A 14205-nucleotide genomic window follows, 5' to 3' on the forward strand; every position below is an offset into this window, starting at 1 on the left:
CCTTTTCTTTGTCCTTGTTCTTACTCGCATGGCAAAGTGAAAGAAGCAATCAGCCGGCACTTGGAGTCAGTCTTCCGATCTGGTTCCGACTGCCTGGAATTTATTCCTGGTTGCTTACCTAGCGTTGCTCTCGAGTAGTCATCTTCAACGGTTGATACACTTCCAGAGAAGGGACCACTTCTGCAAAGGGGAGCGAGTAAGGCAAGTGAAAATGATACATTGAAGCATGTGGAGACAAACATAGGCTGAGTTATACTCCAACCCTTTTCAATACGAATTGGAAAGATTGAACAAAGAAACAGACCAAAGGAGTAAGCTCAGACCTTCGGGGGAGACCAAAAGAATCCTGCTGCCCAGATCAAGAGTAGCACAAAGGAAAATCAACGATGGGAGGAACCCCTGTGGAATCAACAAGGAGAAGATGGAATTTACATTCCATAACCAGATTTGCGTCCCTAAACTCTTCTCTTTGTTAATTATATTTTGCCATGTTTAGTATGTTTAAGTGCTTTTTGTGTGTTTACTTATGTTTTGTGTGAATCTATGCTTAAAACATTGAGGACAATGTTTGATTTAAGTGTGGGGGGGGGGGGGGGGGTAACTAATGTTGTTAATGCAAATTCTTGGGATTTTATCACCCATAACTTCAAATGTTGTTCCTTGCTGTTTTAAGGTGTTTTTAAATTGTTTTAGAGTGTTTTAGTGTGTTTTGTTTTATAACTCCGAAAATCACATAAAAATTTGAAGAAAATGTTTTGAAAAGCCTAAAAAGAGTGTTTTAAGTCGTTTTTGTGTGTTTGTGTATTAGGGTACCTTCCAACACAATGATAAGGATTTGGTTTATAATTGCATGACGGTTAGAAAGAGTTATAAACATAGAGAAAAGTTTGATTTACTCTTGGTATATGCTTGGTTATGGTTATAATGTATGACTTCACATGCAATCATAAAAGAAAAAAATTCGTTTTTGTAACATGCTTGAAGGAAGGAACTCAAACAAACGCTACAACCCTGAGAGACTTGAGCCTATAACGTTCTTTGGAGAGTATAATCTGTGATTTCTTGTTTTCTAAAGTCGTTGCATGATCTCATTATTCTTTGCTTGATTACTACTTAGAAGGCGTTTCATCATATAGTTCCAAATGCTATAACTCATGCCCATTTCATTCAAAGCATGTTATTGATTTGCATAACACATATTCAAGAAGAAGTTGTGTAGTGACCACCACCATAGCCAAATAGCCTTACTTCCCATACTTCGTATATGTTGTAAGTTTTAACCCCGTTGAGCCTTGTTTAGCCTTTATTCTTTGTTTACCCACATTTTCCTCACCTAGCCTAGTTTAGGACAATCCCCAGCCTTGTTCTTAAAAGATAGTGAGCATGACTTAATTGAATTCCTTTTGAGTTACATTATGAAAGAAAATAAGTGTGGGGGAGAGAATGTTTAAGTGTTTATGTTTTGAGATTCAAAAGAAAAAGAAAAGAAAAAAAAAAGAGAAAAGAAAGAAAGAAAGAAAAAAGAGCTTGAAAAAAAAATGAAAGAATAAGTGATTGAAGAAAGGTTCCAAAACACCAATTCTGGGCGTAAATTGTCTAAATTCTCCCTTTTTGTTCAAAAGTTGAGTTTTCATTCAAAAGTGAATTCTAAGTTGATTCAAATGCTTTGCTCACTATTTCTTTAAGAACCTTTGTTTTCCATATCCCTTCTTTGTTATCCACATACCCCAAGCCCCGTTACAACCCTTGACTTCTATCTTGAGTGTTGTGTATTTCAATTTGTGGAGTTTGAACTTGGTATGAGCATATGGTGTCACTGGTTCTCGCATCTAAGTAGTAGCATTCCATTCATGAGATCATACCTAAACATGCTTATTAACTCCAGAAATTGCTTTCTTTATGATACATATATGTGAGTATTCGTTTTCATGTTTACATCAATCTTCTCACATGTAACTAGTTTAGGGTGTGTAGTCAGAAAGTCTGAGTGAAAATTGAGTGCATATCTTGTAAGGAATTGAGCAAATTCTCTAAGGCATGTTACTACATTCAAATCATGGTTTTAAATGCTTAATTGTGAACTAGTATGTGGTGACTATAAGTAAGAATGTACTTAAGTGTAAAGATGGCTAAAATCTGTGGAAATAATGATTTTTAACTTGTCATGTGCATTGGAAATCCCTGAGACGATTGTTGGAAGGTTTAGGTTGTGTTTTACTTGTTCAGTGTCGTTTTGTTTTTGGTTTCTTTTGTTTTGTTTTGCTCGAGGACTAGCAAAAGCTAAGTGTGGGGGAATTTGATAGGAGCATATTTAGGCGACTTACTTAGCTTGTTTTCATGCATCTATGTTGTTAATTCATAGTTGTTTTAGTAGTTTAAGCCATTTTCGTGTGTTTTTAGGTTCATATGGCTAAGGAAGCAAAAAGATGCATTTTGGAGCATTTTGGAGCAAAATTGGGCTTGGAATGGATAGCATATGCTTGGACCCAAAGTGTTGGACGAATTTGAAAGCCTTGTATGCACTTTGGACATAAAACAAAGGGCCTAGCCCAATCAAACAATCCTTTGAGCCATGCAAAACCTCTAGCCCAATCAACAACCCTTAGCCACATGCATCACAACCCCAAAACCATCAAGAAACACCATTCACACACACATGCACTTACTCTTTCATCATTGTACCACCATTCACACACACATGCACTTATTCTTTCATCATTGCACCACCATTCACACACACATGCACTTACTCTTTCATCATTGCACCACCAATTCAACACATGCATTCACACACCAACAACCTAGCTCTTTTTCCATCATTATTTCATCCACATGCACTCTCAATCATAACAACCACATTCACTCTTAAACAATCACCCACATATTCTCCCATTCCCCCTATAAATACCCTTGCATTCATTCATTCAAGGATCATCTCAATTTCCATTGTACATACCACAACACAAACACACACCATCTTCACATCCTGAAATTCCCTTCCTTGCCGTGGGTTTCTTTCCATTTTCTATCTTTCCTCATCCATTCCCATAATTCCCCAATCCATTCAACACACCAACAACATCCCTTAGACCTTGTGCCATAATAAAGAGGAAGAGAAGAGGGCCTAAACGTTCATACAATTCAAGTTTGAGTTGTTGGAATGTTTGGGTGTTTCTTTGATTTCAATGTTTAAATTCAATTCTCTTTGTTTTGTACGGATGAGGAATGGAAGAGAAGAGTGCCTAAACGTTCATACAATTCAAGTTTGAGTTGTTGGAATGTTTAGGTGTTTCTTTGATTTCAAAGTTATGAGGAACTAAAAACCCCCTTTAGTTAGGGGGTGATTCGAAACTATGTTTATATTTGCAATATGAATTGATTAACTTTCGTTGGAATTTCATAAGTTGTGGATTCAATTTGTTTAACCGTTTGATTGATAACTTATTTATGAATGTTTATTAAGAATGCGCGCTTAATTTTCATGCATAAATATGACGCTAGAATATAAGTGAATTTCACCTAATCGTTATGAACTTATATTCACAAGTAGTGGAGGTTGCTTATAAACAATCGTGTTAAACGAATTCTTGGCATAAGTTTCATGCGTATTCCATAGTAACGAATGCCTCGTCAATACTTATAGTTTTCATAATGCTTAATGATCTTTGATTGTATCTTTATTGTGCTTTTCACGTAAAGGACTTTTGGAGAATGTGGTGAATTGCGTTGCGCTAACCCATCCAATTCATTAACTTAAGGAGAACTTGACGGTTAATTTAAGCGGACCTAATTAACCCGGGGTGTTGAGTTTCATAATTTATCGAAAGACCAACTGAGAATCAATCTTGTATGCAAGTGTAACATGTGTGGAGAAGAACCCCTTGGCTATTCCATCATCCATATTTTCATCACATTCATATTTACGTTTTGCCTTTAATTACAATTTGTGCAATTTAGTTAATTTCGTCAAATCAAACCCCCCCTTTACTTTCTTGTTCTTTAGTGCTTAGAATCTGTTTAGTTTATGTTTTAAAGTATTTTTGAATTCTTTGAGTCTAGTATAGTGTTTTAAACTTTATTTTACGTTTTTGAATCAGTTCCAAGTGATTAACAATCCCTCCTAATCCCCGGTCCAGAACGATCCCTACTTATACTTATACTACAAATCGACAAAAAGAGGGTTTAATTTGTGTGCGCATAAATCACGCATCAAAAGTCAACCATTCTCTTTGAGTGTAGTCACCTTAAGCTACCAATTAGCTGTGAAGGTTTCATTATTTCGGGTCAAATGGTACTTTACCATTTCCTTGAGTATATATCGTATATACACTCAATGTAGTCATAAGGATTTTCATTCTTATTTCTTTCGAATTAAGAGGTGCAACTCTATGACATAGTCATAAAGTTCAAACCATTCAACTGAGACGGTTTATAAATCCTTCTGGACTACCTTGGAGCTTGTGGTATAGGAACTAGGTTGTCTTAGAAGTTTATATCATATATATATGGGTAATTGATAATGTCCAACGAACTAAATCTTATTCATGTTCATTCTTCTCCTAATGGAGAAATTCATTATCTTACGATGCTACTTTCCTTGATATTTTTCAAGGAAATTAATCTAAAGTGTTACTTTTTCCTTGGATCAAATCTAAGGAGGTAAATACTTTAGACGTCTTACTCATCTACTTACATTTATTGAATTCTTTGAAACCTTTTGCAAAGTATTCGGACTTGTGTTTATTCAAAATAAACTATAGTCCAACCGAGAGTGATCTTCGGTGAATGTCATACAACATGAGTAGTATTATGTTGTGGACAAGTGCCACTAACATCTAAGTGAATTAACCTCAACAACTTTGTGATTCTTTCTTCTTTCCAAAAGAATAAAGATTCGAACATTTCGCCTCTATACAATTTTAACAAGAAGGTATTGGATCCGGATCTAACGATCCAAAGCATCCATCTATGACCAACTCGTAACTTATGTTTTAGAGGTATCACAACTCAGTTGGGATTAGTCACTACCTTGCAACCTTTTGGGTTTTAAGCATCATCGTATTCTAAACAGTTAAACTACCACATTATATCTACTATAGAGACAACCAATTAAATTACAATAATCTAATTATTGATTAATAAAGAACAATGTTTTGTCAAACAAAACATTTATCCATCTCTACTATAGTGACGGATTTAAGTTCCCTAAAATTGGAATGTAAAGACAATCTTTAGTATTTTCCAATTTCTTTGGTAGTTCATATGAGGAAGTAAGTACAATCCGCTTTCGCAGAGATCTATATTTTATTCACTTTCCGAATGTGAAGTACTTTCTCTTCTCTCATTAATCTTCTACTTTTTATTAGCACACTTTTACAACAATTGTAAAACATAGTTACTAATACGGAATCAAGCATTCAAGTAGAAGAACCAACTGTTTTGAACTATTTCAAGAACATATTACAACACCTTCGAAAGGTGTGTTCTTGACACTTGCAAGACATTTCTTGCAAATACCCCTTCCAATGTCCATCCTTTCATAAAGAAAGTTTGTTCCCTTGGAGTTATTTTGCCTTCTTCATTTGACTTCTCCTTTGACTACAATAGTCATGGTCCCTAAACTCCCACTATCTCTCTTGAAACTTATTTCAATTGTGTTATACACATCAAACAATTTGGTGAGTGTGTGGTTATTGTTCACTATATAGTTTACAATAAACTTAGTGAACCATTAGGATAGGGACACAAAGGTGAAGTCCTTGCCTAATTTCCGTCTCGTTAAGTGGTTTAACACTTCAACACTCAATGATTCAAAATCATCATAAGTCCATGTTGATGGACTATTTTTGTCAACCAACCATTATGTTCTAAACATAATTACAAACTTTCAAGAGTTGTTCAAGGCAACTCTCATTTCTTCATACAACAATTTGTAAGTGAAGAATCATGGCACATAAAGCGTCCATGCCCTTGTGCTTACTTCAAAAGTTCCTTGTTTATGTAACAAAGAAACAAGCACTAAAGTTTGTGTTGATTAAGGGTTGTTCAAAGCAACTCTTATTTCTTCATACAACAATTTGTATTTGAAGAATTATGACATTAAAAGTGTTGTCCTTCTCATGTTAGACTTATCTAACATATTCTTCCAATGATACATTATCAATAGGAAGATTGTGAGGATGAGACTACTTAGTTACATCTACAAGCCATTAAAGACAATCTATGGGATTGTAGAACTAAGTCCGGAAATTAAAGCATTCGGCTTTTCTTTGTCAAGTTTTGGATAGCGTTTGCAAATATATTGGTAAACAAATACATAACGAATATAAATTGATTGATTTTAAGCCATTTGATTCGGGTCTTTAAATCAAATAGCACCACCCACTATTTTTGGCAAATTCCATATCCCTCATCGGAATTCGAGAGTTTTATTGAACTCTTAGCGGGGTATGGGAGACTCACAATTACCAAGCCCACCTCACGATGATACGATATCGGTTAGCAAAAATAATGATGAGAGAATAACACTTTACTCATTTACAACTCTTGTAATTTCCCATCTAGTTTGGCCTCTAGAGAATGTGGCCTCACGATGATACGATATCAGCACCATTGCACTTAGTTAAGTTATTCCCACCATGCTTAGTTCATGAAGGGGTTCAAGAATAGCCTCACAATGATATGATATCGGCCATCCTCGTTGCCTACACTTACCTCATCATATGTTTATGGACTCCTCCTGAGTGCAAGCATGCACTTTGTACTCCCCCATGATAGGGTGAAGCCGGTGTACAAGTCACAAACGATTGGAGCCCACCACGGTGGAAGGCCTACGAAGAAATGTTCAAAGCATCTCTCGCTTACCAACTTAATAATGGTTTGTTGAGGGTTTTAGGTCTCATCACATATATATATATATATATATATTCATTTTAATCATAATTAAAACAATTTTGGTCCTATTACAACTATTGGTCCATATGATTGATTTAGTTGTATATAATACTCCCACTAAGCTTTTAAAACGGTTTTTAAAGCAAGAGTATATGATACTACTAACATAAGGTTTGCATTCATTGATGGACTATATAGTTGCCTTAGGGCCTTAGGATGACCATGAACCTTTGATTAGATCCAACACGAGCCTTGTGTTGAATCTCGGACTAGGAATGGAGATTGATTTTAGTTACGCGTTTAATCACATTAAGGCGTGTTGTCTTAGGGCGTTGGACCCAACTACTTCATTTCATGCATATCAAATAAAGCAAGAAAGAAGTACTTCAAAGTAAATATGAGCTTATGCTCTTTACAACAATTGAATATAACTAATTACTTTAAAGTAAAGAAGAGCTTATGCCCTTTTACAACATTTGATCAAATCAAATTACAACCAAAATCTAATCTACTCATTCCCATGGTTCAAACAAATTTGAAACGGCCATTCACATAGCTCAATTATCGTAGGCTAAGGTTCATAATCACCCTTTAATTAATTAACACTTTAACTAATTAAATTGAATGCAACAATTATCATTTGGTTTTTGGATCCATAGAATTGATTTAAATGGAACTAAATATAATGAAAATCAAATTCTCATTAAAGAGACAAAACCATTTTGTTCTCATTTTGTTTTGGGCCAAAAACAATGACCACAACAATTTGGGTCACTTTGTTAAAACAAAAAAAAACTTTTGGGGTCAAAATGCAAATACACAAAAGTATCAAAACTTTATATAATTGCACAAAAGTCCCTCCAACACCTTTTCCAAAGGTGGCCGGCCATATTGTTGAAAATTTGAAAAAATCTAAAGTTTTGAAAGTGGTTTTTGGTAGGTGAGACAAAGGTGACTTTGATGGTTTGTAAGAAAATGTTTTTATAAAACTTTAAAATTCTTTTAGTCACATCTCACCAATAACTATCACCCACCATTTGAAAAACAAAACTTTATGAAAAACATAAAACTTTTGAATCAAAACTTCAAAACCTTTTTGTTCTTGGCAAGAACTTCAAGAAATATGAAGAACATACATGAAAACTCATAATAGCTCCATGGATGTTTTCTTTCACCAAAAACTCAAATTTTCACAACTCAAAAGAGGGTTAATATCCTAGGGTACTTAGGGGTTCCAAAAAGCACTTTAAAACCATTTTAACAAGACTAACAAGAACCCAAAAAATCACCCTTTGGATTTGGCCGAAAATCCCAAAACACTTGGCACCAACTTTTAGTTCCAATATTCATGCTTTAATGAAATACATCTACAACATTTGAGATGCTAAATTTTCAAGCAAAATTTATATTCAAAGCAAGAACAAAGCTTGTAACATTTACAACACTTAAATCACAAAATATGAAAAATCACAAAACCCAAAAGGATCCACCATAAACTAGGCCTAGGCTCTGATACCACTTGAAGGATTATTTTGGAAGATGACATGTTCATTTAAGCAACATCATTAGCATGCAATTAACAAATTAAAGGCGGAATCATGCTAGCATGCACTTAAAAACAAAACATTACCCATGAATGTTCAAAGCCTAGTAAAATGGTGAACCAATAATCAACTCAAAACAAAGTGAGTTGAAATATATACCTTTGTAGATTCCTCTTTGTATTTAAACAAAGGCTAATCACCCAAAGAGAGGGCCTTCATTCCTTGCATCTTAGATCTATGGATTTGGATGGATGAAAAAGGTTTCTCCAAAGTTCCCAAAATTGAGAACCTTTAATGATTCATCACCAAGGCATAATGAAGAAGAAATGAGTGACCTTGGAGGAGTTTGATTGCTAGATGATCCCTCCAAGGTGGCCGAAATTTTAGAGAGAAAGGAGAGCTTGTGTTCTCATCCTTTCCCCAAAAACAACCCTTAATGAATTTTAGGCTATAAAGTCCTTTATATAGTCCCTTCAAATAAGTGACCTAATGGACCAAAAGCCCTATTCTTCTAACATGGCCGGCCTATAGGGTTTATTGGGCTTTCAAGCCCTTTGCTTATTCAAGTTGTCATACAACTTGAGTTAATGGGCTTGACATTCAAATCCCATTGGGCCTTGCGGCCCAAAACTAACCTGAGGTCTTTAACGAACTTATTCGTTTGATTAATTAACATATTAATTAATCCTAGCCTTAGATAAATAATTAAACCATTTAATTATTCTTACTCATCTCCGTTGTTTCTTCAAACTCTACCTTACTCGTTGAACGATCCATTAGGTTCCTTTTAGCGAGGCAGTGGGCGATTAAAACTCTTTCTAATCGATTGTGAATTGAAACTTACTTTCAATTCTCCCGTTAGTGATAATACACTTTTAGGGCTTCCACAAACCATGGTTGACACCTAGCAGCATGTCATGGTTACCCAAGCTAATCAGAAGAGGTGGAGAACCTATTCAGTTTTAGGATTACAAATGCAATACGGTATTTCTCTAATACAATACTCTTGACCACATTGTTTGGTTTGATAGTTTATTCATGTCTACTATCCAATGTGAGTCTTGTGCTTATATGATTACCTTGAATGTGATTTGGAACACATTCCTAAATCTCATTCATACTTTGGCCAAAGATTCTTAATCATATCATAGAGTATTCTCCCTTAAACAGTTTGAAGGTTAGAGATCCCTTGTTGCGCATTCACTTGCCTCCATGGCTAAGTGGCTTAACCCTAACGATGCCGTGGACACCCTCCTGATGGAGTGACTTTGACATAATCAAAGATTAAGGACCTAACCACAAGACAACTGTGATGCCTCAGGTCAAAAGACTAATTTGCATTATCCCAACCATGAGTTCTCATGTGACATGAATATGAGAACTCTTCGTTGATCGTGTTCAGTGAACTCATTCTCTATTGAGCACCTACGTACTTGTCTTGATGTCACACACACCAATGACTCGAGACTAGTCACTCTCCCTGAGAGAAGACATAGCACGTACTGATCTTAACGGACTGTCAATGCCCAATTGACAATCCTATGATCAGGAACGTTTTAGGATGTGTCAACGAAAGAATGGTCTCATGAATCTAACTTCTTTAGATCGCATTCTTCCAATCACATATTCCTTGGACTTATCGTTTAAGCATATAACATTTATATGAGACGGCTCAAACAATAATCTTTGCCCTTTACATTTAAACTACATTAGTTTAACTTTGTGAAATGTCCGTAAAGTATCATCATATGATTGGTTTTAGGGCACATTTCCAACACATGAACCTCAACACCCTAAGTTAATTAGGTACCCTTAAATTAACTCTCAGATTTTCCTTAGGTCATTGAATTGAATGCAATTAGCGCATTGCAATCAAATTATTCCTCAAAAGTTCTCTACATGAAAGTGCATAAAAGAGAAACAATCAAAGATCATTAATTTCTATGAAATCATAAGTGTTGACGAGGTACTCGTAACTATGAAAGTGCATGATACTTATGCCAAGAATTTACTTAACATGATTATGACTAACAAACTTTACTACTTATGAATATAAGTTCCCAACGATTAGGTGAAGTTTCCTTATATCCTAGCATCAGATTTATGCATGCAAATTAAGTGTGCACTCTTAATCCATATACATAAACAAGTTTTAATTCAAATAGATAAGTAAATTGAATTCACAATTCATGAAATCACAAGTGGAAGTAATCAAATCATAATGCAAATATAGCCATGGTTTCGAAATTCCCCCTAGCCAAAAGGGGATTAGTTCCTCATACTCGCAAAGCAAAGATTCTTGAAATTAAACATTGAAAAACACAAGAAAGATTACACCTAAAACTTTCCAGCAATTCCAAGTCGAATGGCATGCACAGCTAGGGCTTTCCTTCTTCTTCCTTGCTGCGGCACAAGGTGTGGGTGATGGTTTTGGGGGTTATGAACGTTGTATTCTTGCTTGGGATGATGAATGATGGATGATTATGGTGGTAGAGTGCGGCATGTTGTATATGGAGGTGTAGGGATTGAATGAATGATGGAGAATTAAGGTGGAAGGTTGCGGCAAGGGCTTTCTGAATAGCATAAAGGGTTCATCCGAATTTGTGGCTAAAAATATGTATATATAGTCCTAGGGTTAATTAGATTAGGGTTACAACTTAGCAGATTTTATGGATTAGGGCCCTAGGGTTCGGCACAAGTAAGTTAAATCCACTTAAGAGAGGGTTTGGCCCAATTAGTTTCATAAAAGGATTTATATAACCCAAATCCACAATGAATAAGGCCTAATAAATCAGAATCCAAAAGGAAAAAGGTTTAGGAAATTCGTCCAAAATTGGGCCTTCCAGAAACTAGGTGTTTTGTGGCTGATTTTGGGTTTTCTAGAAGAGATAAAAGGGGGAAGGGTGCAGCACCCCTTTAGGGTTAGATAAGGCTCCTAGAAATCATGTTTTTAGGTCCATTTGCAGATATGATTAAGGTGGAACAAGATTAGGTTAGGATAAGATAGGATAAGGTTGTTAGGATAAGTTTCCATATTTCTTGCTCTTTCCTTATCTTCTTTGTCTTGAACTTTCCTTTTCTAATTTGTAGCATGTTCCTAGCCTCTTTTGACTCCAAATTCGTCCATCCATCTTGCACCATATACAAGCTATCCATTTAATGCCCAAAACTGCTCCAAAATGCACTTTCTTGGTACTTTAACCATTTGGACCTACAAACACACGAAAATGACTTGAAATACTACATTACCTAAGAAATAATAACACAAATGCACAAGAACAAGCTAACTAAGTCACATAAATATGCTCTTATCAAGCTAGGTTCTAGTTAGAAAAAATCAAAATGCTTGCAATTTGAGGTTGATGCTGATTACAGGTATATGAAAGTTTATGATCGTTTAGCTGTGGATTGATGGCAAAAGCAGTGGGTCTCATATAAGAATATGGTGGAACTTAGCTTGGTAAATTGCATCATCAGCCTGGGGCAGGGACTTGCTTGTGTGTTGGGGAATTGCAAGAATTTGGAGAAGATTCACTTGGACATGTGTGTTGGCGTAAGGGATTGTGACATCATAGGCTTGTTATTGTTTAAGTGTTTTTAGCAGAAATAGGCTTATTCATTTTGCTTGTTTTAATTAGAGCCCTTGGATCATATTCCAAATGGATGCTTTAGATTAAGTTAGAGTAAGTGAGTGTGTGACACATGTAACCATCTTATAGGATAGATGACATGGATGGCTATGATCATTCATTTCTGTTAGAAGAGAGAGAGGCTTTATTCAGTTGTAATGGTCATATTCCTCTTGCACTTGTAGAGAGAGAACCGAGAATCAATGAATTTAGTTTTGCACTTATCACTGTGATTTCGCTTGCTGCAACTTCCATTTTTTCTTCTTTCTTCCAAAAATATATACACATTCCATTGAATCACAGCACAAAATTACATAATCTAACATGGCCTCAGAGCCAGGTTGTGTCAACTGCAACTGGATGTGAATCTGTGACTCTGGTAGTGAAGAACTCGAACTGATCATCGAGCTTTGTTGCTAAAGGAAATTCAGATAAGAAATCTGAATGATCTTAAATCTGGTCTCATATGGTTGGATCAAGTGGTGTTGAGCTTCGAGCACCAATGTTCAATGGGGACAACTTCGATTTCTGGCAGATTAGAATGAAGATGATATTCCGATCTCAAGAACTTTAGGATATAGTTGAGAAGGGCTTTGTTATCCCAGCGAAGAAGGAGGAAGAAATCACTGAAACAGAGAGAAAACTGATGAAGGAGAAAATCGTCAAAGATGTTAAGGCACTTGGAATTATCCAAGGGCAGTTTCTGATCATATCTTTTTGAGAATCGCCATCCAAGAGACTGCAAATGCTGCTTGGAATGTCTTGAAGCAAGAATTTGTCGGAGATAAACAGGTAAGAGCTATGAAATTCTAAGGCTTACATCGTGATTTTGAGTATATGAGAATTGGTGAGAATGAAGCCTTTTCTGCATATCTAGTAACATTGTTTGATTTGATTAGTCAAATGAGGAGTTATGGTGAAGATATTAGTAATCAAAGAATTGTTCGAAAGTTGTTGATAAGTTTACCTAGATCTTATCATAGTATTGCCTCTGTGATTGAAAATACTAAGGATCTAAAGACTGTTGATGCTCAAGATGTTGTGGCTACCCTAAAGGGGTATGAACAAATGATTGATAGGCATGCTAAAATCCAAACTGAGAAGGCATTTGCCAGCCTCAATGTTGCTCCAAACAAAAGAAAAGTGTAATGGGAATCAAGGGTTCAAGCCACATAAAAATTGGAAGTCAAAAGGAAAGAAATGAGATAATAGACTTGCAAATCAAGCTGGAAAAGCTGCAGGTACATTTGAGGGAGTTAAGAATTCATGTATACACTGTGATAAGTTGCATTTTGGTGAATGTTGGTTCAAAGACAAGCCTAGATGTCATAATTGTAATAAGTTGGGGGCATATGGCAAAAGATTGTCGTGGCAAGAAGGAGAAGGCTAACCAATATGTAAATTCTGTTAACCAAGTCAGTGACACCCCTACATTGTTCTATGCTGCAACAATGCCATTGTGAAGAAATGTGAAGATATATGGTGTGTAGATAGTGGATGCAACAACCACATGACTGGAAGGGAGGATCTGTTGGTTGACATCGACAAAACAATGACTGCTAAAGTTGAAATGGGCATTGGTCAAGGGGGTCATTGAAACCAAGATGGGGAGAAGATATATCAAGGAGGTAATGTTAGTTTTAGGATTAAAAGAAACTTGCTCAATGTAGGGCAGATGATGGAACATGGCTACTTTCTTGTGTTTGGTGGTACAAATGCTGAGATATATGATGATTGCTCTCTGTCAAACTTGGTAGCCAAGATACCAATGAAAGGAAATAGGAGTTTTCCCTTGAAACTTCAACCTGAGATGTATATTGCCCTAAAAGCTGGTGTGTGTTAGTCATCCATGATCTGGCATAGGAGGTTAGGACACTTGAATATAGGCAGTCTGAGGTAACTCAAAGAACAAGATATGGTGCTGGGATTGCCTGAACTCAAAGTGATGAATGAGATATGTGAAGGATGTGCTCTTAGGAAGCATTGCAGAGATGCATTTCCAAAAGAAGCATCATGGAGGGAATCTCTCCCTCTAGAACTTGTTCACTCAGACATTTGTGGACCTATGCAAACTTCTACAAAGGCTGGGAAAATGTACTTTCTTACCTTTATAGATGATTGCACTAGGATGGTTGGGT

At 35.9% G+C, this 14205-nt stretch overlaps 1 pseudogene; it reads left to right on the forward strand.

The window, feature by feature from the left end:
* The window catches only part of LOC137740653 (F-box/LRR-repeat protein 14-like), a 45559-nt pseudogene extending 32343 nt beyond the window's left edge, over positions 1–13216 (forward strand).
* The last annotated feature ends 989 nt before the right edge of the window (positions 13217–14205 follow it).

This window comes from Pyrus communis, chromosome 7 (assembly GCF_963583255.1).
Source record: "Pyrus communis chromosome 7, drPyrComm1.1, whole genome shotgun sequence".
In the NCBI taxonomy this organism is placed as follows: domain Eukaryota; kingdom Viridiplantae; phylum Streptophyta; class Magnoliopsida; order Rosales; family Rosaceae; genus Pyrus; species Pyrus communis.